Genomic DNA, 27,404 nt, shown 5'->3' on the forward strand with positions numbered 1-27,404 from the left:
ATAGATAGATACTTTGTTAATCCCAAGGGGAAATTCACTTAAATTCACATTGGAGACAGTTTATGAGCTCAAATAAATGTGTTTCTCAGGCTTAAGGTCCAGCCTCATAAAAACATTTCTCCACCTTTGGTCCCTCAGATCCTCCCTGACTATGATATCACTTCCACCTCCGATACCTCAGAACCTGCCTCCATATGACATCATTTCCGCTTATAAACCCACCTTTTCCTGTGAGTTAGCTATATATCGGCCATCTTTCCCACTGTACCTCAGTGCTGTTTTGGACTCAACTCTGTAAAGACCTGGGGCCTCATGCATAACGCTGTGCGTAGAATTTACACTAAAACATGGCGTACGGACAAAAGTGGAAATGTGCATACGCACAAAAAAATCCAGATGCAAATGTGCGTACGCCAACTTCCACGTTGTTCCACTACATAAATCCCGGTCTGCATGAAAAGTAACACACGCACACGCGCCTGCTGCCACTCCTTAACTCCTCCCAGAATTATGCCGCTTTGAATATGCAAATCAATATAAATGTCCTTAAGCTCAGTGTTCTGTGAAAAGACAAAATGGCAAAAGCACAGGCGGGGAAAAGAAGAATTTCAGCAAATACCAATTACGGAGGCAAAGAAAAATGTACTAGTTGTTGGTTTAAACAGTGGTATAAACAACAAAAGGAAGTTGACTGAGTGACACAGAGTGTCAGAGAAACTCGAAAGTTCAAGTTCACAAAGTCGCACAGTGCCCGAAATAAAAAAGAAGTTGTCACCAGCTTTGCCGTGAAAAGGCAAGTCGTAGCCCCCCGTCTTGTGGCGCCGTGCATAACCTTCGATGAAATAATTTATTGCAGCAAGTACCCTTTCAAATGTACTAACCCCCAATTCCTGTCCTGACTTTTCTTTCTCCAATTACCCAATCGTCACACAATCAGATCTGTAATAGATGTTAAACCATTTGTAAACTTAGAACACCAATTCTTCAAAATTGGTAAGGAACATTGAAATATCTTCATAGTAAATGTTTAATTATTCCATCCATCTATCCTTCCCTTGTTGCGCCAGCCCCAGCCAGAATACAGCGCGAGGCAGGAACAATCTCTGAATGGCGGGCGCCAGCTTGTCACTAGCGCTGCGCCACCATGTCCTCACATGTTTAATTACTGACAATATAGATTATTTAAATGATGTTTACATTTTATCTGTATAATGTAATAAACATACTTTGCAGCATTTCATCTTAAAAATGATATGGTCATTATATGTAAATACGCGCTTTATAAAGTGGCTTAGGTTGTGCAATATTATAACTGTATCACAAGTTTCCAGTGAGTTTATGGTACTTATAAGTACAAACAGCTCTACAAGGAGCACTTGATGGACTGATTGAGTGCATTTAGAGTTCTTGGGAAGAAACAGTTCCTGAACTGCGAGGTCCGTACAGGAAAGGCTCTGAAACGTTTACCGTATGAGAGCAGTTCAAATAGACAGCATGGCTGAGGCAGCGTGTGCTTGATGCTGTATACTGATAATTCTCTTTCTCATCAGCTGCTGTAGAGCTGTGATTCGATACTCAGATACAGTGGGATAAATACTTGAGAGTAACAACACTAAAGCAGTTATGGTATTTGGAATAGTATGGCCATTCTGTGGACCATTATATATTGCTACAGGTTAATTACAATAAGATGCCTTAAACTAATAAACAATATGTAGTTAACTTCAGCGTATATGATAAAGCCACTTCAAGGATGTGGATCTATAAAAGAAAGGGAAACCACACTGGAAACAAAGCACTGTTTTGACGCTGGGTGCCACCAGTTTACAAAACTGAACTTGCGTATGCCAGGGATTGAGCTAGTGTGAAAATGTGCGTGGCTTTACGCCAAGTTTAGTTGTTGTACATCGTGATGTTAGCATGGAAACGGGCGCATACACAACATTCTTGTGCGTATGCACCGTTTATACATGAGGCCCCTGGTGGTGTTGTTTTTTTCACTTTTCATCGACCAACTTTCAAGTATACAGTACAGGGTGGCTACCCCAAACCTTATTCTGTCTCCTCTTGTTTATTTTACAGCCCAAATAATTTAAAAGGGCTACATATAAAATATTAAAGGAAGCAAAGACAGGCAGAAAACACCAAAAAAGCAAAGATCATAAATAACAAAAAGCAAAAGCAGCATATAAAACTGAAAGAGCAAAATGGGATTCAAAAACACAAAGAAAAAATGGAATGCCCCAGTAATCAGCCAAATGCTAAGCCTGTATCCCTGTTAACTGCTTACCTGTATTGCCCAACTGGGTTTATTGCAAAAACAGGAAAACAAAAAGCAAAGCAATAAAGAACAATTACAAATTTACAGAAGCTAAAGAAATTTACAAAGCAATTAACGAAATAGAGAAAACCTGTAGAAAAACAATTAACATTAAATGGTTCATCAAAAAAGCAACAGGACAAAACACAGAAAACAATTAAATAGCTTCTAGAAATCTCAAAGATCACTTGACAGAAGTTCAAAGATCAGAATTAGTGGAATAGTCCAAGACTAGCTGGATGCTGCACTGGACTTGGAGACATCTCCTTGAGTTACAGCAAAAATATTATGAATTCCAGTCCCTGGTAGTGCAGCAACTGACACATTGAAAATGTACAGTACTGGAACATGGACAATGTCCGCTCTGAAGCTGTAGCACTGAATTTGGAAATGAATCCTCCTGGGATTGTAAACAACTGGACTCCTGGACCATTCACTGGCAGGGGCAACTGGAATGTTAAACTGAACAAAATGTTTGAGCTGGCTGGCCCTGAACATCCAGTCAGACTAGCTCTAGTGCCCAGAGACTGAACTCGGCACAACCATGACATTTTCTTAGCAATTTTGCACATGGAAGTGAGTGTTTCACCATAGTGAGGACAAAGCCATACCTGAGTTAGTGTAGAATCTCCTTATAGGAGAAAAAAACAGATATTATTAGCATGTGGCTCACCCTCTCAAAGCAAAAAGCCAACATCAATTATAATATACAGCCACTGAGAGAAATTGGCATCCTTATTCTAGTCTTTTTCCAAGTATAAATATAAAGTTGCATTACAAGCCTATGAAGCTTTCCAAATCACATTCCAAATCAAGACACACTAACTCAACTTTAATATTCTTAGCAGCACTAAAACAGTCAAAAAGTGAGCAGGCCTGAAAAAAAAAAGCCAGACCAGGATTCCATTAAATCTGGTTCATGGGAAACGGCCTCTCCCGAGGCAGCCTGTCCCCAAACTCAAATGTCCCGTACAAGCCCAAAATGGGGCTCAAGCTTGTAAAACTAAAAATATTCAAAATTCCTTTCAGGGGAGAAGGTGCTCATAAACTCTGGTTTACAGGACAAAAACAAAGAAAGTTTTGATATTTATAAAGAATTTACAGAAAGGAACCAAAAAGTCAGGAAAAAAGAGGACTTACAAAAAAAGACATCATAAGCAAACACAGCCAGTTCAAAATCAACTTGACAAAATCATTTTAAATTAGAGATCAACTAAAGACATAACATCTAAAAAGTAATTAGAAAAAAAAAAAAAAACAATCCGAGAAAAGGAAATCTGCTTAAGGTAGAGACCCATGCAACTCTCTTCTATCTGGAATGCCAAGGTTGTCATATCATGGAGCTCTTCTTCCGTTTTGGAGGATAGTGCATCTTCCAGTTATCATCCAACATTAGCATACAGACTTGGAGTGAATAAGTCTTTTATGGCCAAAGCAATTTCAGTTAAAAGCACACATCACATGTGACTAATTCTTCTGTGATTGCTGTGGGCAAAATGTTTATGCAGATACTACCTTCATTGACTCTGGACCAGCGGATAGGTTCCTTGAGATAGTCTCTAGTAAACCTCCAGGAAGTTACTTTTGATTCTTGAAGCCACTAAATGGGGGACCTCATTTTGAACTATGGAAACCTCTCCACCGGCACTATGTGTGCAGAACAAATTACTCCAGCAGGTATACTTTTGCTTACCTACGAAATGCCTTGTGCTTACTTACTCAGCATGTTCCAGCATATTCAAGAGTTTCATTTTAGTGTAATTTTGTCACCTTGTAGACCTACATCCTGGCAGTAACGTTTGTGCTCTAGGCCTAATGAATAGTTAAAAGTTATTGGTATATGCAGGAAAACCCCACGTCTAGCATCCAATAACAATTCCTTTGCTTGTATTGCAATGAACAGCTTGTCCCACGCAAGTGAATTAACGTAAATGAGGCTCATCCAATATAAGTTGTAACAACAACGTGATGGAACTGGACTGGCCAACTACACTGAAAAAGTGTTTCATTTGTATCATCCACTCATCTTCCTAATCCACTTATGCAATGCTGGGTTGTAAGTAGCTACAGAATATCTGAGCAATCATGGGGCACAAGCAACACCTGGACAGGACGTCAGCCCATTGCAGGACAAACACACACACACACACACACACACAACCCAATTTAGCAGCTCCAGTTCACATAAACTTCATGTCTTTGGGCTGTGAGAGGAATGTGGAGCATACCCATGTGGTCATGGGAGAAACCTACAAACTCCAAGCTGGGAGCTCCCAGGACATAACCCCACTGTCCTTACTGCAAGGCAGCAGCACTACCACTATACCACCATGACCCCTGTTTAATGTACAGTATATGTGTCTGAGAAATGATATTCTAATAATAGTCATGCCTCGTCCTTGTCATGATTTTCCAACTTACTAGGGTATTCTCATAATTTCTGATACTTTCATATGTGCTGTCACAAAATTAACTAACACATTATTTATGATTGTGACATGATTTCATGGTGTCTGGTAGTATAAAACAAAGTTGTGCTGTTTAGTCAGCATCCAAATTCTCACACATATTACCATAACAACGTTTGTAAAAATAGGATTCTAATGTTAAATAAAGACAAAAAAACCTGAAATTATTTAGTCAAATAATGTTTATTTAGGCAATTTAATAGTACTGTATATCCAGAAAATGTTAATAAGAGGTTCGCAAGATGAAATGACAGGGGTTCATTGGTTAAACGTCCTACCTCAGGGTTACATGAACACATTTCTTATTTATGATGTGTGCTGATGCTTCAAATACCATGACTTTAACTATATTTTAGCAAACATTGCATGTGTTTTGCATGTTTTCAGCAAACAACTATACATCGGACATGTGGATTATTTACAACACATATAACAGAAGATTTTTTTTTCATAGACTTTTTTTTTGTATTGTTTGCCATTGTACAGTATAGGCCACCATTGGCTTGTATTTTATCTTTTTTTTAATTTTATTCTTCATGAAAACATGTGATGGGAAATGCAACATACAGTATGCTTTAACAGCCCATATGAAGACACTGTATTGTATCTTTTGCTCTAATTTGATTTGGTGGATTTTAGGAGGCCCAGGCCCCTCATGGACCCCGTGATCATCAGAGGTGACTGTGCAGAGGGTGCAGACCTATAAATACCTGGGAGTGCAGCTGGATGATCAATTGGACTGGACTGCCAATACTGATGCTCTGTGTAAGAACCGACTATACTTCCTTAGAAGACTGGCGTCCTTCAACATCTGCAATAAGATGCTGCAGATGTTCTATCAGACGGTTGTGGCGAGCGCCCTCTTCTACACGGTGATGTGCTGAGGAGGCAGCATAAAGAATGAGGGACGCCTCACGCCTGGACAAACTGGTGAGGAAGGCAGGCTCTATTGTAGGAATGAAGCTGGACATTTTAACATCTGTGGCAGAGCGACGGGCGCTGAGCAAACTCCTGTCAATCATGGAGAATCCACTGCATCCACTGAACAGGATCATCTCCAGACAGAGGAGCAGCTTCAGCGACAGACTGCTGTCACCATCCTGCTCCACTGACAGACTGAGGAGACCCACACTATGCGACTCTTCAATTCCACCCAGGGGGGTAAACGTTAACATTATACAAAGTTATTGTCTGTTATACCTGCATTGTTATCACTCTTTAATTTAATATTGTTCTTTATCAGTATGCTGCTGCTGGAGTATGTGAATTTCCCCTTGGGATTAATAAAGTATCTATCTATCAATCTAATGTGAGCTACTCGTCAAAGAGCAATATGAGCTGCTACCTTGTAATTTTAGGACTCAATTAGTGCACCGTCTCTGTGCAAAACTAGGTTAGTTAGTCTGGGTACTGTGGTTTCCGGGATTATCCTATATATGATACTAATTAGTGACCGAAAATTGGCAATGTGAAAACATGTTTCCAACTATACTTGTAGACTGTCTTCCTTTCCAGGGTTGGGTCCTTCTGTTTACTCAATGTTGCTGACAAAAGATCTAATTTCAATGTGTATGTTCAGAAAATAAATGGATTGATTATTACAATATTTAATGTTCATTATTAAAGATGCTATATAAGAAAGTCCATGGTGGCAGCATGTAGAATTATCCAAACACTAATAACTATAATGGATGTAGATGTGGATGCTTATCAAGTATATACAGTTTTGCACCTATGAAATAGGAAGTAGGCAGAAAGCTAAAACGTAAAATGAAACTTTGAGGGTCTAAAGTTTATTTTTTGGGTAAGTGGAAAAACAAATTCAACTGAAAATAAAAAAAAAAACAGTCGGAGGACACGGATGACATGCTGTCTTTCTGCGGGCATCAGGTTCTACCTTTGGGTCCACGAATCTTCCTGAAAATATGAAGTCCCATTGTTGAGGGTGATGAAAGAGAGTTTGGAGTTTGGCTTAACAGATATGGTTTTCACAAAAAAAAACTATCATTTGAATATTAAAAAAGGCAAAAAAAAAAAAAAAAGAAAGTAAAACAGACTTAAACAGATATTTCAGTATGGTTAAAAGAAAGCCATACTTTACTAGAAAGTTGAGAACATGAAGAAAAAAACCCTCTTGAAATACACAAGTTGTTATTTAAATAATTAGCATTCGACAGTGAAAGAAACAAGTGAAGTCCTCCAAAAATGGGAAGCAAAATAAATAAATAAACTCTCTTGAATGCCAGATGGTTTTCAGATAGGTACCTTGAGGAAGAATATTAACAATTCGTACATTTCTCAAGTGGGCATCCTCCTTGCCATATGGACAAGAAAACCCTCAGGTTACAGGGCAGTAGCCTCAAACCAGATACATTGCTGGCTGTTTACAAATCCACCTTCTGGGAATATATGAGCACGTATAGAAGATTTATCATGTTATGGTGTTATATTTGCTGAACATCCCTCGAGCTTAATCTGCGGGTCCTAAAGTTGACGAACATCCTGTTCAGCGGCTGATGTGTGTCTCACAGTGCATCTCTTTAGCTTTGTTTCTTGGTAATGTGGCAGTGGCAGATATCCCAGTTTAGTTCACGTGTTTGTGTTATAGAAGTCTGGCTTTCCCCAGACCCCTTAAAGGTAAGCACTTATCCTTTCCTGCAGATCTTCAGGAGCAGGTGCTAATCTCTGCTTGTTTCAGCCAACTGTAAATGAAACATAAAATGTGACTGCTTAATATAGACTACTTCTGTCTGTCTCCTACATGTCAGAATTATAAACTAAATACACTTGTGTCCGTTTTATACAAAATAACCACTCACTGAACAAAAAGATGGTACTCTTACAATTTTAAACTGAGTTGGGTGAGAATACATTTCTCAGATCACTTGAAACTAAAGACATGCAATGTGTGGATTGTAGAACAGGTTACTGTATTTCTGCTCTGCTTACGCATTTCATATCCTATGTTCGTGTTAGATGGTTTTCATTGAAAAAATGTGTTTCATGTCAAAGTAAATATATACCTTATCCAAATCTGTAAAGCTGATGTTCCTGGGGTAGGCTCTGGCCAATATCCTAGACAAAGGGTCATCAGATAAAGACTGAATGAATGTTAATGAGATAGGTGATGCAGAGGGTAGCTAGGCTGTCCTACTCTAGTTTGATCTGTGTTCATGAGGGTTTATTACAGTGACTTCAGTTTTTAGTTTAATAGATTTATATTAGTGAATATAACTTATAATGGACTATTGTCTGCCCATATTTCTATAAATAATGACTATAAGAGATGTTTCTTAATAAGATGATTACAAGTCAGTGAAACATGTAGAAGAACAAGAAGTGTAAAAATATTATGAAATACTTATTTCATTAAGGGGTTACTTAGAAAACGTATAGCAGCTGATACAAAGCAGCAGGGAAACACTTTGTTACTACTATTGCGTGATGTCTACAGAGGTAAATCTGTGTATTTATATTGATGGAATAAACTGATCTGCCTCCGGTTTGGTGTCTACTGTCAACTCAAAGGCAGTTTCAGTTTCAGCTTTTCACAAAAACAAAACAGGCATGGTTTTACTGAAAGTATAGTGGTTGTTGTTTTGACTTCTTTATTGTACATAACTTGTGATCTACATTTATTTCCAAATATTCCACTAGAAATACTCTTTTTTTAGTTTATAAAACAATTGTAAAATGATTTACAATTATAATGCTGTCATGGCTTCACCTCCACATATTTTTTTCATATATTCTATGATGATTATTCCATTTTCCACAAACAAACTCTAATTATGTTCCTCTTGCAGCTTAATTCCTTCTCTTACTCTTGGAACTGCCTGGTAATGTTTACTTTATTTCAATTAATACCCAGGAGGAAAATATAATCCTGTGCACTGTGCAGTGGTTCTGGTGCAGAAGACTGATCTTGTATCATGGCCCTGCCATTGCCTATGTAGTTTGTACTTTTATGTTAGCCTGCACTCGGTTTTTCCAATCATTTGCCAAACAAAATTGTTAGTTTAAATGGTGATTCTAAATTGGCTCACATATGAGTAAGTGTAGCAGTGTAAGTGAGTGTGGCCTGTGAGAGACTAGCACCCCATCCAAGTTTGCCTCCTGCCTTGTGCTTGATGTTACCAGAAAGAGCTCCTACGTCCCTCTTCTTCTTTCAGCTACTCCCATTAGGGGTCGTCACAGCAGTTCATCTTTCCATATCTTTCTGTTCTCTGTATCTTGTTCTGTCATACCCATCACCTGCTTGTCCTCTCTCACCACATCCATAAACCTTCTCTTAGGCCTTCCTCTTTCCTGGCAGCTCTATCCTTAACAACCTTTTCCCAATATACTCAACATCTCTACTCTGCGCATGTTCAAACCAATGCAATCTCGCCTCTCTGACTTTGTCTCCCAACCGTCCAACCTGAGCTGACCCTCTAATGTCCTCATTCCTAATCCTGTCCATCCTCGTCACACCCAATGCAAATCTTTAACTCTGCCACCTCCAGCTCTGTCTCCTGCTTTCTGGTCAGTGCCACCGTCTCCAACCCATATAACATAGCTGGTCTCACTACCGACCCGTACACCTTTCCTTTTACTCTTGCTGATACCCGTCTGTCACAAATCACTCCTGACACTCTTCTCCACCCAATTCCAGAAAGTGCTTCTACTTCCAATCAACTAAAAATTGGATTAGGTGGATTCAATAAAGGGATGGAAGGATGGATATTATTATGCTGTAACTTTTTATCAAGAATTACATGATTTTGATCAGTTAGGTATACTTAAGTAAATTCACTTTGTTACAATAATTTTTTAAACATTGTTCAGTAATCTCTTTATCAGTGCCATTTTGTGAAGCTGATGTTGCATCATGTGATGTCATGAAGTCATGCTATGCATGATCGACTTCTAGTTCATTTTGCATCTACTGTGGGTTGTGTTTTCAAAGTAAAGATTTGTTTTATATTGTGATTTGGTAGACATTTTGCATAACACATATCTTTGTTAGATATCTTTGCTTCCATCTGATTAAAGACTGTTTACTTGAATTGTCCATTGCTTGTCTGACCACACCTTTTCATCCTCCAAACAAATAAATAGCAGAAGAAAAGAAAAAAAATGTAATGGTCCTGCTGGAGAGAAATTAGTTACTAGGTGAGGTGAAAAATTAATCACCAGAGGATGATCAAGTTAAAAGAAGAAACATACTGTAGGTGTAGTATGGTGTAGTTGGGGTCAAGCAAAGATCAAAAGACTAGAGCAAGTTGAAGATAAAATAAATAAAGAAATAGATATGCAAATAAAAGTAATGTGAAATGTGTCAATAAATACAGAAAAAGCATGAAATGTGAGTGCAAATAAGTATGCATAAAACAAAATATGATTTTTGTTGCTTATTTATTTAATTTTGTCTGTACTATTCCTCCAAATGCAGCATGAAATACAGCTTGGATTTAAAACTGTCACTTTCACTCGTCAAAGCTGAGGAGGGAGGCTCTAGCAAGTGCTGTATTTTAATTTAATAAACTGGATACATTAGAATTAAAAGTCAAGACGGAGGTAAAAAGCTTAGGGGTAATTGTTGACTGTAATCTGAATTTTAAATCGCATCCGATCACTAGGACAGCATTTTTTCACTTAAGAAACATAGCTAAAGTTAAACCTCTTATATCACTGAAAAATGCTGAGAAATTAGTTCACGCGTTTGTTGTCTGTAACGCACTCCTCTCAGGACTACACAAAAAATACATAAATCGATTACAACGAGTGCAGAATGCAGCTGCTAGAATACTAACTAGGAAAAGAAAATCCGAGCACATTTCTCCAGTTTTGATGTCACTACACTGGTTACCTGTGTCATTCAGGATTGACTTTTAAAATTCTGCTTATGGTTATAACGCCTTAAATACTCTCGCTCCATCTTATATATCGGAATGTCTGACACCTTATATTCCAAATCGTAACCTCAGATCCTCAAATGAGTGTCTCCTTAGAATTCCAAGAACAAAACTTAAAAGAAGTGGTGAGGCGGGCGGCCTTCTGCTGTTATGCACCTAAAATCTGGAATAGCCTGCCAAGTGGAATTCACCAGGCTGATAGGTGGAGCACTTTAAAACACTGCTGAAAACACATTACTTACTGGCCTTTTTATAACTTCACTTTAACTTAATCCTGATACTCTGTATGTTCAATTCATCATAATAACTATTCATGGTGGCTCCAAAATCTGTACTGACCCCAACTCTCTCTTCTGTTTCTTTTTCCAGTTTCTTTGTGGTGGTGGTCTGCGCCACCTCCACCTACTCAAAGCATCATGATGCTCCAACAATGATGGATGGATTAAAAGCCAGAAGTCTACGTGACCATCATCATCAAGCCCTTCCGTGAGAACCCTAAATCCAAAGAAGACTGTTTCATTTATGTTAGGTAGAATGCCCAGAGGGGACTGGGTGGTCTCATGGTCTGGAATCCCTACAGATTTTATTTTTTTTCTCCAGCCGTCTGGAGTTTTTTTTTGTTTTTTCTGTCCACCCTGGCCATTGGACCTTAATCTTATTCTATGTTAATTAATGTTGACTAATTTTATTTTCTTACTGTGTATTTTATTTTTCTGTTCTTCATTATGTAAAGCACTTTGAGCTACTTCTTCTATGAAAATATGCTATAGAAATAAATGTTGTTGTTGTTGTTAATTGGTGAACAAAATCCTTCAGGTATTCAAATGCCAGATTTACAGTAGATACTTCAGGCTTCTAGTGATGACTTTGGAGCTAATATGAAATTGGGTAGCCACTTCAATAGTGATTAAAAAAATAACCCATAATAAAGTGATAAGCTCAGACTTGAATTTTTTTAAGAACCTTTCAAAAATTCTAAAACCAGGATGTTGAAGTTATTCTAGCACCCTCTCAATTATTCTTGACATGAAGACATTAAAGGTTACCACGTCCAACATGTGATTGGCTACAGCTCCATAACTAATAAATAATCTGGTGGGACCCATATATATATTCACTCTGCTAAATGGAGGTGTGCTGACATCACTGCAGTAACATTTAAAATAATTCACAGTAAGAAAAATCAACTCAACCAATACCAAAACTTGTAAAAAATTATACACCCATGCACCAATCTCAGATTAACAACAGAATATCCCTAATTCTGTATATGTCAATGTCAACTTTATTTATATAGCACATTTAAAACAACATAGGAATGCTGTGGCTAAAATGCTTTATAATAATAGTATTAAAGAAAAAAAAACAATTAACATGAATAACATAAATAGAAATAAAATAAATGAGCATAAATAATAAATATAAGTACTGTTACATAATCACAATGAGGAAACCATCAGTATTACTGAAGGTCACGGAATGCAAGTGAATAGAAATGAGTCTTTAATCTCGTTTTGAATTGTAGACGACTCCTTTATGTGACGAGGTAAAATGTTCCACAGGCTTGGAGCAGCAGCTGCAAACGCCCTGTCCCCCTTAGTTTTACACTTAGTACGAGGGACAACAAGAGACAACTGACCCGAAGATCTAAGCACTCTGGATGGCTGGCGTAAAACACACAATTCAGATAAATAGGCAGGAGCGAGCCCATGTAAAGATTTATACGTATGTATCTCTCTTGCTCACTCTTTTCTCAAAGTCTTGTTGTTTTGAGCATTATACACTTCACCTTTGTTGGCTGAAAAGGAGTAGATAAGGAGGCGGTGTAACATAATGTCATATTTTGTATCAATTTATTCATTACTGAACCTGATTAATCCAGTACGGGGCTATGGAAGCTGGGACCTACCACTGAGCCACAAACTCACTCATACAAGACAAATTTACAGTTGCTAATTAACCGAAAATACTCGCCTTTTGTAGGAAAACTGGGTTACCTGAGGAAAATGAGTAAACCTGTCGCACAGAGCATTCAGGACCAGACTGGAACCCAGGACTGAAGAGCTTTTAGGCCGCAATGCTAATTTAATATGGCAACCATCATATTTATATGTTCACTTGTTTTATTTTAGTTTTTTAGCATGTTCGGTGAATGTAATTCAGCAGTATTACACTTTCTTTTTAGTTTTTGTGGCAAGGTGATATTTTCCCTGTCGATCAAGGAGCATATATTGTATATAGCTCACTGAAAACTGTCCAAAGGTACTTTATAAGTACAGAGATGTACTGCATACTACATATAATTTAATGCAATTTTAGTAAAGCCTAGGACAGTGGTTCTCAAACTGTGGGGCGGGCCCCCCTAGGGAGGCGCAAAGATGTGAAAAAAAATAAACAAGATTCAAAAATATGAAAAATACATCTAATGAAACCAAAACAAATGAACTTAAACTACATTCTGATACTAGAAAAATAAATATCCATCCATTTTCTAACCCGCTGAATCCGAATACAGGGTCATGGGGGTCCGCCGGAGCCAATCCCAGCCAACACAGGGCACAAGGCAGGAACCAATCCTGGGCAGGGTGCCAACCCACCGCAGGACACACACCAAGCACACACTAGGGCCAATTTAGAATCGCCAAACCACCTAACCTGCATGTCTTTGGATTGTGGGAGGAAACTGGAGTGCCCGGAGGAAACCCACGCAGACAAGGGGAGAACATGCAAACTCCACACAGGGAGGACCCGGGAAGCGAACCCGGGTCTCCTAAGTGCGAGGCAGCAGCGCTACCACTGTGCCACCGTGCCGAGTTAGATAAATGTTGATAAAGTTAAGTAGGTATAATAAAATATGCAACTATGATATATCATTAATTAAAAAAGAACAAATTGGTATTAGTGGGCGCGATTAAAACTGTTATGAAAACTCACAAATACTTAAAGGTTGAGAAACGCTGGCCTAGGACTTGCTCAATGTCACACGGTGTGATTGATCTGAAGTGTGAACTCTGTAGTCTAATCTTTAGCCACTAGGGTGAACCACTTTAGTGGTTTTGTAGGTAAACCCAGTAATGTTAACAATAGGAAGAAAGATAAAAAGCCTTGTCAGTGGTTCAAGTGGCTAGTCTGTGTGAAGTAGAAGAGGAGGTAGCAGATTCCTGAATTAATTATAAAGAGAGAGAGAGAGACAGTCCAATGTGTGTTCCAGCCTGGCTTGTTAGGTAGACCAGCTGACTTTGTCCCACCTTAGTGAGGTCCATACAGTGGAGTACAGGGTCTGCTGCCTTGTTTGTTTATTTCATCATACTGAATGAAACTCTAAGTGTATCTATTTGTATATGTATCCATATATTAATTGGTTTAAATGGATGTAAATCCAGAGTAAATTTTCTAAAAAATATTGCAATCACAGCAGTGTTAAAAAGCAAGCGAAGTGCATTAGCTTAAATAATTTTAATTACATCAATTAGTCCTCCTAGTGTTTTCCATTAAGACAGTTTTCTAATTAAACATAAAAAAAAAAAAATGTCTGAAATTAACAAGACGAGCAGAAAAAGTGAAAGAGTTTTTAATTAAAGCGAGAGAAAACTTTTTTTTTCCTCCCTAAAGTTGGCGATGCACCATACACAGGTGGGGGTTGATTGTGACGATAAGACAAGTCGAGTCTGATCTTAATCTCTGTGAGGGCAACAGCACCGCGGCTGTGCTAACTCCGTCAAGGGCAGCAGAAGAGGGAAACAGGATAAGCGTATTACCCACTGTTACATCTTGGTTCAGATTTTACTTTTTGATTGTATGATGTGCTTTTTACATTAAGCATGTGCCTATATGCACACACACACACACACACACAAACCGTCTTTCTCAACGAATATGTACTGTACAGTATATGTGTGTATGCGCATAAACCTGCCTGACTTACACACACTTTACTGATGTGCTTTAAGTACTGTATTTTACAAGTATTTTGTTTCTCCTGTTTCTAAACTTTATTGTACATATTTGGGCAAGTGTTTAAGTGGCAGTCTTAGCTGTTATATACGCACAGTCAAATTGATGTTATCATTATAAAAATGTTAAAGCTTGCCTCTTTTTCTTCTTACATTTCAGCAGGTCACTTTTATTAACAGTACAGCACGTTGCTTTGATGATTCACAGAAGCTGGAGCCCAGCTGGATTCCCTGTTGAGGCCTGCTGTGTCCTCCACATGTTTGTGTGGGTTTCCTCCTTGGACTCCGATTTGCTTCCTCAGTTCATAGGCATGATGCTGGCTGGTGCCTGGATATCATGAGTGTGTGTGCGAATGTGTGTGTGTGTGTGAGCACACCTTGTGATGGATTGACGTCTTAATCCTGGGGTTGATTCTGTCTCATACCTAGGGCTTGAAAACCATCGATTAAGAAAAAACACAAATAGATTCTAATATGACAGTTTTAGCAATAAAAGAAACTTAATACGGCTTGTATTTCGAGTTTGAACTTAAAAATCTAAAGATCCATAATACTGAGGTATTTTATCTTTTTTATTTGGTAAGACTAAAGATTCTTGTACTGTATATGCTTAAAATTTTCATTTCAATACATAGAATCATATTTTTAAGAGCATAAATCAAAGTCTTTCTTTCACATGAGATTATTAATTCTTAAACGAAAATCATTTGAATTCATATGATTGCTGAAAAGAGTTCACACTTGCCATTATATTTGCAAAGCTTTGCTTGTTGCATTTAATTTAAACTGACTAACAAATATGACGTCTTTTTCTCTTTCCTTTCCTGCTCCTTCAATAGTTTTGGTGGGAGGTAATTGAAATTAATTTTGTTAGCTGTAAATCTGTGGAGTTCTGTAAACAAGAGATTTCCTAGAGGAATTTCAGCTGTAAATATGTACTGAAGTTCTACATCGGCTTGTTTGTTTTTACACGCTCGTGTCAAGTTGCTGGCTTTCTGAAGATCAGTCTGCTTCAAAACAGTAAAGTTCATAAAGGCAATTCAAAACCACCACCAGAGCTCCTTTTTAGAAAGGATATGCCGATGCATCCACTGCTGGCGTATAAAACCGCTTTGTGAAGTCCATTCATCCATTTCCTAAAGCTGAAAAACAGTTGGAAAAATCGGATTTTTAAAAATAATTTATTTGAAGAAAAACAAACCATATCACAGACATTTGAATTGCATATAAATCAGAATAGAGGGCTTTTTGTAATTTTGTTTTATATGAAAACCATTTATCAAGTGCACTTACAGTAAAGCTGAAAATGTTTGCTTATTCATGTAGATTTTTGCATTTTCATTCAATTAGTAAATTGTCATCGTTTTCTTATTCTTCATGCATATTTTATATACACACACACAGCTCTTCAACAGTTTGTATAGTAGTATCGCTTTACTGAAAAAAGAATACACATGTGACATTTTATTTTATGGAAAATGCAGCACACATGCAGTTTATGCATCTTTACCTGAAACCAATCAATTTATTGCAATAACGTAAATGACAGTAGCAAATCATGCCATAACTAACACATTCTCCTCATGTCAATGTCAGAAACGTGCTCAACCTCTTCCCCATAATTATTTGATTTCCTCCAGCCTCTATAGTGTAATCTTATACAAATGCATAATAATCTAAATTTAGTCTGAGTCTGACTTGCACTAACATTTTTACCAGCAAAGTGTATTTTTTTTCTTTGTTTTGTATTTCTGTTAGAAATGAAGCTTAAAACAAAGAATTATCTTTCCTGGCCGGTGCCCACGGAGTGTGTGTGTGTGAGAGCGACTGCAAACATTTTCATACCCACAGATGCTTCTGTACATGGTGTTTCTCCCGGTGAGTTAAATATGACAGATTTTCTAATTGTGTTGTTGGCTGTTAATCTTTTATTGTTGAATATGTGATTGAGTTTGTGTGTGTGAGGGTGGGTGTGTCAGTGTGTGAGTGTGTGTGTGTGTTTGTGTGTGTGTGTGCACGCGCACACATGTACCGTATGAGTCTTTTAAGATTATTTTTGTCTAGTGTTCCCCATAAACTTTAATTTATGTAGCGTGTTTGCAAGTAAGCATCCTAATGAGTTATTATCTGCAAATGACATTTTAAACATTTTATTACAAATCAAATTCAAATACATTTACTTAAGATTCTGTGTTTGTTACTTCGGGGCATATCATACATTGACTAGTGCTTTCAAAAATTCTAAAAAGTGTACCTTTTTAATGTTATACAGAACCTATCAATTCTAAATTAATTATTGATTAAAACATTCTTTCAAAATAAAAAAAAACCCACCTATTTTAATATATACTGTACAAGAATGCTATTTCTTTATGTACAGATATTTACAAAAGCAAACCCAATACCACAAACAATTACATGATTTTATAGCTTCACTTTAAATCTCCATAAAAAACAGATACAAGGTTATGGCTAAAATACTAAGATAACTAATAATTCATTGAAATGACGGACCTTCAGTGCTTCTATAACAATTAAGATCAAACAGCCTTTAGGGTGTTATTAAATGGCAGAGCAGAATGCACAACACACTGGAATTTATAAAGCGTGCATGTGAAAGGAGCTAAAGCAAAATATGTCTTATATAACGTGTCCCATAAAATAAAAACAAACCGTCTAATACTTCTTTAAATGAATTCAGTAATTGCACTTTGATGATTTGTTTTTTCAGTATCTAAGAGCCAGCAAGTCCTTTTCATTAAGAATAACTCAGTTCAAGAATAAGCGTGCTTGAGGAAAAACAAATTCTATCTATCTATCTATCTATCTATCTATCTATCTATCTATCTATCTATCTATCTATCTATCTATCTATCTATCTATCTATTATATAGTGCCTTTCCTATCTATCTATCTATCTATCTATCTATCTATCTATCTATCTATCTATCTATCTATCTATCTATATATATATCTATCTAGTGTCTTTCTGTTTCTCTTTTTATATAATGCCTATTCTTTCTGTGTCCCGTTTATTTATTTTTATAGTACCTTTCCTATATTTCTATCTATCTTAGTGCTCCCAACCTCTCTCCTTTTAGTGCCTTTCTCCTTTTCTTTTTATACACTGCCCATTCTTTCTGTGGCTAATTATTAATATTATTATTATTATTATTGGTGCCATTCTGTTTCTCTTTTCGTATACTTCCATTTTGTGTACCTCTCTAATTATTTATTTATCTAGTGCCTTTCCCATCTATCTATCTATCTATCTATCTATCTATCTATCTATCTATCTATCTATCTATCTATCTATCTATCTATCTATCTATTATATAGTGCCTTTCATATCTATCTATGTATCTATCTATCTATCTATTATATAGTGCTTTTCAAATATCTATCTATCTATGTATTATTATTTTAGTAATGCCTTTTAAATCTGCTTATAGTTAACAGTCCTATCTATCTATCTATCTATCTATCTATCTATCTATCTATCTATCTATCTATCTATCTATCTATCTATCTATCTATTATATAGTGCCTTTCATATCTATCTATCTATCTATTATATAGTGCTTTTCAAATCTATCTATGTATTATTATTTTAGTAATGCCTTTTAAATCTGCTTATAATTAACAGTCCTATCTATCTATCTATCTATCTATCTATCTATCTATCTATCTATCTATCTATCTATTATAAAGTGCCTTTCATATCTATCTATCTATCTATCTATCTATCTATTATATAGTGCCTTTCATATCTATCTATCTATCTATCTATTATATAGTGCTTTTCAAATCTATCTATGTATTATTATTTTAGTAATGCCTTTTAAATCTGCTTATAGTTAACAGTCCTATCTATCTATCTATCTATCTATCTATCTATCTATCTATCTATCTATCTATCTATCTATCTATCTATCTATCTATCTATCTATCTATCTATCAAATGCTCAAATCATAGCAACAGGTTTGACAATTTTGTTGTAACAATAGTCCTCAAATCAGCAAACACCACAAGTCACCTGAATTTGCATTGCTCGTGTTTTAATCATTGTGCTTAAATTTCACATTGATGATCAAACTGACCAGCTTTCAGCTTACATGTTCTTTGAAAAAACCAAAATGTTGTTATACAGTTTGTATGTAGGTCATGCTGTCATGTGACCTACTGGCGCCTTTACCCTCAACTTATTAAACTGTGCAAGGTGTTTACAGAAATAGGTTCTTCACGCCTGCCTAGCGGCACTTCCATTTTTACATAACTGCTAAACAATCTGTAATTTGGATACATTGTATAGGAACTGTCATACAATGTGAAAATGAATATGTAATAAGAGTGCTGTATAATATGCCTGTATTTTAAACATGTCACAATGGTGTAGCTACTGAATGTAATTTTTGTCTTTGTTATAATTTTAATTGCACCTTAAATAGTACATTTCACACATGATAATGTAATTTCACTTAAGGTGTAATGTTCAGAAGGAAGAACTGTGTAAGAGATAACATTTCTCTAACACATCAAAAGAATGCTTATTTAAAGCTGCATAATACCTTTTATGCTTAGGAGTTCTCGCTCCTAATTGGCCAAAGAACAGCAAATTATTATAATGTGGAAATGAAATGCATCTCATTACCTGAAACTGTAATTTAACTAATGACTTTTCCTTTGGTAAAACATATTACATATATTTATTTTAGACTTGCCTCCTTGGAAAAGCTGATTTTTTTTCTTTTGCATAAATATTAATCCTAATTTTCTGTATACCCATTTTTGGAAATTAAAACTATCCACAGCCTATAATTTTGTCAACATTCTAAAAGCATATTAATTTTAGTTTTTATACTCACTTTTAAACGGTTATTTTTTTTTTTTTTAGCTGAGAAAAAATGTAGAAGCTTTCGACAAGCAGCTTTAAATGTATAGAGTGCCTTTGTGGGGTGACTGGCGCACAGGCATGTTAAGTGACTTGTGAAGGGTCACGGAGCGAGTTAGACGCGCAGACTTAACCGGCAACTTTGGGATGTGAAGCCTGATGCCTTAACCACAAGGGAAAAATTTGTTTCATCAAAAAGAAATTAAAGAGCTGATTTCTTCTTGTTCAGTATTTTATTTTGTGCTTTCTAAAGAACTATACTTTGTGTTTTGTCAATTTTATAATTATCATTAATTATCCATTCAGTTCTTGAACCCATTTTGTTTATTGTAATCATTATTCATTTTCATTTTTTTTAAATGCAGCATTTTATTTATTTTATTTTTAGGACTATAAAAAAACCTGACGGTAATGGATAATAAAATGTTCCTTTTAAATGAAGCATTGTAAGGCATCAGTGAAAATAATGCAGGCTTGCCAACCTTTGTCTGCGAGTCCATGAGTCTGTGTCAGCAGTTCTGTCTGCTTTATTTCTTTTCTCATGAGTTAATAGAAATAAATGGGGAATTTAATCATTTAGCATTTTAAACAAAGACTTATTTAAAATGCTGCTTTGGAAAGTTATCTTACATACTGATAAAATAACTGATTGCTGTTCTTTCTAAAAAAAAAAGGATTGAATCTCTAGGGGCAAACACACACCTGTAAATACACAGATTTGTATAATATATGGAGATTTGTTACCTCCAAATTTAAATGTTTCCAAAGATACTGTAGAGAGGTTTCATTTTAAGCGTATGGAAAGTACGTGCAAGGCTTATAAACAAGGAGGCTGTCTAGTTGCCACATGTTATGATGCATTTAGGTTTACGAAGACCTAAAAGCAAACGTTAAGCGGATGCGGGAGAGAGTGTGAAGTGTGAGAGCATTTCGGGACAACTGGGTGGATGAAAACAAAAGTCATATGAAAACTGACAGAGGTATGAAAGTGCACAGTAGAGCAACAGCACATGGCATGAAAGTGAAAAGAGGAAACGCCATGGTGTTTGTGCCACATTGAAAGTGGCTAGATTCTAATTTAGTTCTGTTGTTACACCCGTGTAGAGGAATTAAGATCTGGGACATTCAGATTTACCTCCTACTGCAGTAACGTCTACTCATAGATAGGCTTAGAAGACGTTAAAAGATCTGGGAAGAAACTAGTTAAGCTTTAACTGTTGTGGGTTTTGCATGTTCATCTTAAACACAATGAAGAAGACAGTTTTCTTTCAAAAGCTATTGTTGTTATTATTTTTTCCTACACACTTCCGTCTAGAGTGTATTGCACAAATGCTGTCTCTCCGTCTATGGGTGTTGTGCCTGATTCTTACTTAGGAAACCTTCTACAGTCCTATCTATCTATCTATCTATCTATCTATCTATCTATCTATCTATCTATCTATCTATCTATCTATCTATCTATCTATCAATCTATCTATCTATCTATCTATCTATCTATCAATAGATAGTGATTGTGCTTCAGTAAGATTTTTTTTTTTTCCCAAGGATTTTTTTTCTCCCAGTTGTTAGTGTTGCGCAGAATGTTTTTCTATTCCTGGATTTATTTCTAAGTACTTTGAAATGATATGGCATCTACTATGAGGTTTCACTGATCTCCGCATACATAGGGTAAGGCACTCCCTTAAGTGTAGCCCATAAGGTATTATTACTTGTTGAAAGTGGTCAGATATTAGACTCCTGTGTTTTTTGTTGTTTTTTTTTTTGTTTTTGTTATCGAGGCACATTTATATTGATAAAAATAATATTTGTCTCTGATCCCCACGCTTTAGCAAGTTTTCGCCAAAGTAACTTGGCCTGTATCCCTCCTCTTGCAAATGCGCTACAGGCATCTTCAGTTCTTTTTTAAACTCTGTACATCTCACTGACATCAACACATAGGCTCTGCCAGCTGTAATCAAGATGCCACCTTCTACATAATTTGTATAATATATGGAAATGGGTAATGTAGATTCACGGGCGGAAAGAAGTTCAACAAAAATGAAAAAGAATGATTTGCAAAGTCTTGTTACTGAAAGGAAGTCGATAATGGTGTCCAAAAAAAATTAGAGACAGCATGTCCATGAAATACATATCTCTCCATATCTATGTGTCCGGGGAGGAGCTGGGTGGGCAAACTTTTTACCAGCAGCCATGAACAGCCTGTGCCCGCCGCATAATCTGGCAGAACATTTGGTCTCATCTCCACCACACAAGAGAGTCTACTGTGGGCGGGATGCAGTCAATCACTCATGCCATTTAATGTAGTCATCAGTGATCTGATTACCACCGCAGAAGTGCAAATATTGTTTTAATTTTATATTATTACCATTATTATATTAGACAAAACCATATAAAATACATATAAATAATTGAATAAATACCTTTGGCAGATCCAGTATTGTGAAAAATACCATGATTTTCCCCCCAATATTTTGCCTTTTCTGCTACTTTCGTCTACAGTTTAATGTTTGGCAGCCCTTGTAACGTGTGTAAGTGAGAATGTAAATTTGAAGCACTAATACCTTGGGTTTTACTCAGTTTATTGTAGTTTCCTCTTGTATCCTAAGAATGGACAGCTTAGGTCAGCGGTTCTCAAACTGTGGGGCGCGCTGAAGCTGTACTAAGGGGGGCGTCGAATAAATGAACAAGACATAAAAATAATTTTTTTACATTTTTATTTCAAATTTAAATTTGCAAGCATATAATCACAACGAATGCATTATAACTAAAATTAAAATAAAACATTTCTAAGGCGTAGATCTAATGACTAATATGTGCCTGCATTAAGGTACACAGCCTGTCCAGGTTTAGTTTGATATTCGAGATATCGAGACAGTCTGAGCTCCTTGTCTATCTGAAGTTTGTTTCTATGACATACAGCGCCACTGCTGCTGCTTTTATAGTCGCGTATTTTCAATACAGAAAGTTCGAGACGTGTCGGTATCTGTCACGAACATTCAGGTAACAGTAGATTAGGTGATAATGCGGCACGACTGCACCACATTGGCAGCGTAGCCAATATTGCCAAATTGAGTTAAATAATTTAGTGCATTTAGCGGTATAATATTTGTCGGACGAAAATACGTTCATCTTGCGCAGATTGACTTCATCGGTTTCCTCGTGTACGAGACTTTTCAAAATTAAAACATATTTAATCATTTCTTTACATAAAAAATAATTAAATAAGAATAAATAACTTATTCTTTGTTTTTGGGATTAGAATTACTACCAAAAACCACACAAGGCATTTTAACAGTTATTAAAGCATTTTAAAAAGTAAATTGTAAATATTTCATCGAAGTTAGCCGAACACACGAAAAACTAATGGAAGTTAAAATGATAGAATACCTCGACACTGCATGAGTATCATACCTTTGTTAGTTGTATCATGGATTATTCTCATCTATTTTATATTTTGCAGGGGGCGCAGAATTATTCCAGAACGAAAAGGGGAGGTGGGGGCAAATATGAAAGTTTAAGAACCGCTGGGTTAGGTTGACTACAAATTCTAAATTGGCCCTGAATAACAAAGTGTTTGGGTGTGTGTTTTTGGGTACTGTGATGAACTAGTGCCACCTCCAGGGCTGGTTTCTGTTTTGCATCTCATAAGCTCCAGCCACATTTGCCCTAAAAGTTGATTTAGCAGAGTGGGAATCATACAGCCAAGAAGAAGGGAAAGACCACTAGAACAGCTGTGATGAGAACAGGCCCAACAAGTGTCCTCATTTACCTAGATAGCCCAAAATAATATCAAGTTGAGATCTGAAGGTCCCTAAAATTCCACACTCCAGCACACTACTTGGTCATTTATTCCATTTGTCTGAGGTTCTTTTCCTGATGAAAAACATTCTCATATTTGTGCAACATTAACTAGTTTCTACTTGTATGCCCATATTCTTGTGGAACAGTATTCAAAGATATCCACAAATATGGGAAAAGAACACAGCCAAAGCACGTATAAGTAGCAAATTAGAATTTGAAAGAAAAACCTCCAATAGCTGATCCATTGTGAAACTTGCATTATCTAATCAACAGGGGCCAGAAGCTTTCAAAAAGGTTATGAAAATTATAAAGATGGAAATATATGTTGTAAGATGTATTGTTCTTGAAAACCTAAATGGTAACAGGGATGTCAAATTAAGAGAACTGGTTAGCTAGGGAATTCAGGCCATTCAGTCCAACAAAGCTACCCAATTCTACTCAAATAATTCCTCGAAAATAACATCAGGTCTAGCTTCAAAGGTTCCTAAAGTCCTACAGTCTACCACACTACTTGGTAACTTTATAACTATGCAAGCTTTACACTTAACAAGTTTTCAACTGAATCCCTGTGTTCTTGTTTAACTAACAACTAGAATCCATTCTACTGATTCTTTTCACAATGTTAAACACTGCAATCATGTTACCTATTAATCTCCTCTTGCTTAAACTGAAAAGATTTAACTCATTTAATCTTTCTTCATAGTTCATACCTCTCAGTCCTGGAATCAGCCTACTTGCACTTCTGTGGACTTTTTCGAGAGTTGCTATGTCTTTTTTTTGTAGCCCATAGACTAAATTTGCTCACAGTACTTAAGTTCTTTTAAATGTAGACAACATGGGTACAGTGGTGTAAAAGAACTCTATTGACTGCTTAACCCCAAGCCACTGAATCCTGAACCTAATGTATCATTCTCACGCCTGTCCAGATCATTAGGCCATGCATGGGTTTCTTCTCCATACTCTGGTTTTCCTTCCCATGTTACCAACATGTACATGTGAGTTTAATAAATCATAAAACTGAGCCCAGTGAGAGATCGGGTGTTTACATGAGTGGGCCAGAGATGGACTAGCACCATGTTGAAGGCCGTAACCTACATTCCTTCACCCCAGTGAACCTTAAGTGGGTGTGATTATGTTATTCTCATGCTTAGTTTTCCAAGATTACTAAAGTTCGGAGTTTGTTTTGCAATTTTTGTACCAATTGATCTTGGTCACCTGACTAAGCAAGTTTAGTCAAACACAAGTATACACTCACCTAAAGGATTATTAGGAACACCTGTTCAATCTCTCATTAATGCAATTATCTAATCAACCAATCACATGGCAGTTGCTTCAATGGATTTAGGGGTGTGGTCCTGGTCAAGACAATCTCCTGACTCCAAACTGAATGTCAGAATGGCAAAGAAAGGTGATTTAAGCAATTTTGAGTGTGGTATGGTTGTTGGTGCCAGACAGGCCGGTCTGAGTATTTCACAATCTGCTCAGTTACTGGGATTTTCACGCACAACCATTTCTAGGGTTTACAAAGAATGGTGTGAAAAGGGAAAAACATCCAGTATGAGGCAGTCCTGTGGGCGAAAATGCCTTGTTGATGCTAGAGGTCAGAGGAGAATGGGCCAACTGATTCAAGCTGATAGAAGAGCAACTTTGACTGAAATAACCACTCGTTACAACCGAGGTATGCAGCAAAGCATTTGTGAAGCCACAACACGCACAACCTTGAGGCGGATGGGCTACAACAGCAGAAGACCCCACCGGGTACCACTCATCTCCACTACGAATAGGAAAAAGAGGCTACAATTTGCACGAGCTCACCAAAATTAGACAGTTGAAGACTGGAAAAATGTTGCCTGGTCTGATGAGTCTCGATTTCTGTTGAGACATTCAAATGGTAGAGTCAGAATTTGGCGTAAACAGAATGAGAACATGGATCCATCATGCCTTGTTACCACTGTGCAGGCTGGTGGTGGTGGTGTAATGGTGTGGGGGATGTTTTCTTGGCACACTTTAGGCCCCTTAGTGCCAATTGGGCATCTTTTAAATGCCACGGGCTACCTGAGCATTGTTTCTGACCATGGTCATCCCATGTACCCATCCTCTGATGGCTACCTCCAGCAGGATAATGCACCATGTCACAAAGCTCGAATCATTTCAAATTGGTTTCTTGAACATGACAATGAGTTCATTGTACTAAAATGGCCCCCACAGTCACCAGATCTCAACCCAATAGAGCATCTTTGGGATATGGTGGAACGGGAGCTTCGTGCCCTGGATGTGCATCCCACAAATCTCCATCAACTGCAAGATGCTATCCTATCAATATGGGCCAACATTTCTTCAGTTCTGAAGGCGAAAGGGGGTCAAACACCGTATTAGTATGGTGTTCCTAATAATCCTTTAGGTGAGTGTACTTTGTAAGTTACAAGCAGCATGGTTTTGCCCCACATCTCCATAAAATTTTGTTTAAAATGATGGTTACTGGCCTAGTGAGTTTGTAGTTTTTCCTTGTGTCTGAGTCGGGAATTTCCCAAAGTTCTCCAGTGACTCTTACCTCAGATGCATGCAGACTTTGCTATTTGGTATCATTAAGTTTTCTTGTGTGAATATGTGCAAAAGTAAGTGTGCCTTCTGATTGCTATGATTTGTGATCTTCTTTACGTTTTCTGTGGGTTATTATTATTATTACTATATTGTTTTGCTTTTGTTTTTCTTTAATCCAAGGAATCTAATTCTGCTATTAGTTTTTTAAGTTGCTGTTTTATTTAAAAGTTAAGGATTTTTACCATCTTTTTTTGATGCCGTACTCTTTGATTAATGGATGTCGCCATTTTTCGGGATTTAGTGTGTTCTATTATCACTGCAGTTTCCCATGATCCTTTGAGTGCGCGGTTAATGATGTCATTTTATACAACGGTATAAAGAATCACTACAGGACTTCATTTGATATCTGAGATTGGATTACAACTTAGCAATTTTTATGACTTTCTTTCTGACTTTGGTTTTGACTACTTATCTTTCAGTTTGTGTTTTGGTATTGACAATCGTTTTTATTTGATCTCCCATTATCGACTCTGCTGTGTTTTCCTGACTATGGATATCGTCTGGTCCTTTCATAAAAAGTAATACTGACTATATGCTATATCTTGATCCTACCGAGACGTTCAACTTAAACTTTCAACACTAAAACAATGCATTAATCTTTCTACATGTCATATTAGGGTAGATACTGTACATCTGTTTAAGCCCCTACATCCGCGGTTCTCAAGCTGTGGGGCGGAAGTAACAAAAAAGGGGGTGTGAAGATGTGACAAAAAGAAAACAAAAATCGAAAATATGAAAAATACATCTATTGAAACCAAAATAAATTAATTTAAACTACATTCTGATACCAGGAAAATAAATATAGAGTTAGGTAAATGTCGATGAAAGTTAAGTAGGTATAATAAAACTTGTAGCGGTGTATTGGCAGCAAAAAATATAGGAATACATTTTATTAGGGTTTCAAAAAAACGTTAAGGGGGCACGATTAAAACAAATACAAAATACTTAAAGGTTGAGAAACGCTTCCCTAAATCAAAGCTCAATATTACATTTTTTAGAATAGCATTTTCTAGTAATATGTGCTGCTGATATGAGTTGCTGTTTGATATTTGATGTTTTAATTGATTATAGCATTTTGCTTGGTAATTGCCAAGTTTATCACAGTTTCCTTTTCTTAGCATCAGTTGTGACACTCGGTCTGCCTTGAAGTGGAAGTGTCATGACAAACTATGGACTTGTCTGAGCAGTTTGTATTCAAATTAATGTTTGCCTGTAGAGTGTACCAGTTCAAATTTTGGCTGACCAATGACAGCTGCAATCGGAATCTGCTACATTATACGACTATATGAATATCTCTTTAAATGTTTTGCATTGTTTCTCTTTTTATGTTTCGTGTTTATTTTATCCATGCTATAATTGTAATTTTGTATAGCTCTTACATTTAAATACAGCTAATTAGAGTGAATTGAACTGAACTGGCATCCCGCCACTGTAACCTTGGAAAAAGCAGGAAAGTGGTGGATAGAAGTATG

General features: G+C 36.7%; 2 long non-coding RNA genes across 2 annotated transcripts in view; one reads left to right on the forward strand and one right to left on the reverse strand.

Moving 5' to 3' along the window:
- Window positions 1–15,887: 15,887 nt before the first annotated feature.
- The window catches only part of LOC120518846, a 48,463-nt gene continuing 36,946 nt past the window's right edge, over window positions 15,888–27,404 (reverse strand). The window contains exon 3 of the long non-coding RNA XR_005631311.1: window positions 15,888–16,075. This is a non-coding gene — a long non-coding RNA (uncharacterized LOC120518846). The remainder of the gene's footprint in view (window positions 16,076–27,404) is intronic.
- Window positions 16,480–27,404, forward strand: part of LOC120518847 — a 67,337-nt gene continuing 56,412 nt past the window's right edge. Inside the window, exon 1 of the long non-coding RNA XR_005631312.1 lies at window positions 16,480–16,516. This is a non-coding gene — a long non-coding RNA (uncharacterized LOC120518847). The remainder of the gene's footprint in view (window positions 16,517–27,404) is intronic.

This window comes from Polypterus senegalus, chromosome 18 (assembly GCF_016835505.1).
Source record: "Polypterus senegalus isolate Bchr_013 chromosome 18, ASM1683550v1, whole genome shotgun sequence".
Taxonomy (NCBI): domain Eukaryota; kingdom Metazoa; phylum Chordata; class Cladistia; order Polypteriformes; family Polypteridae; genus Polypterus; species Polypterus senegalus.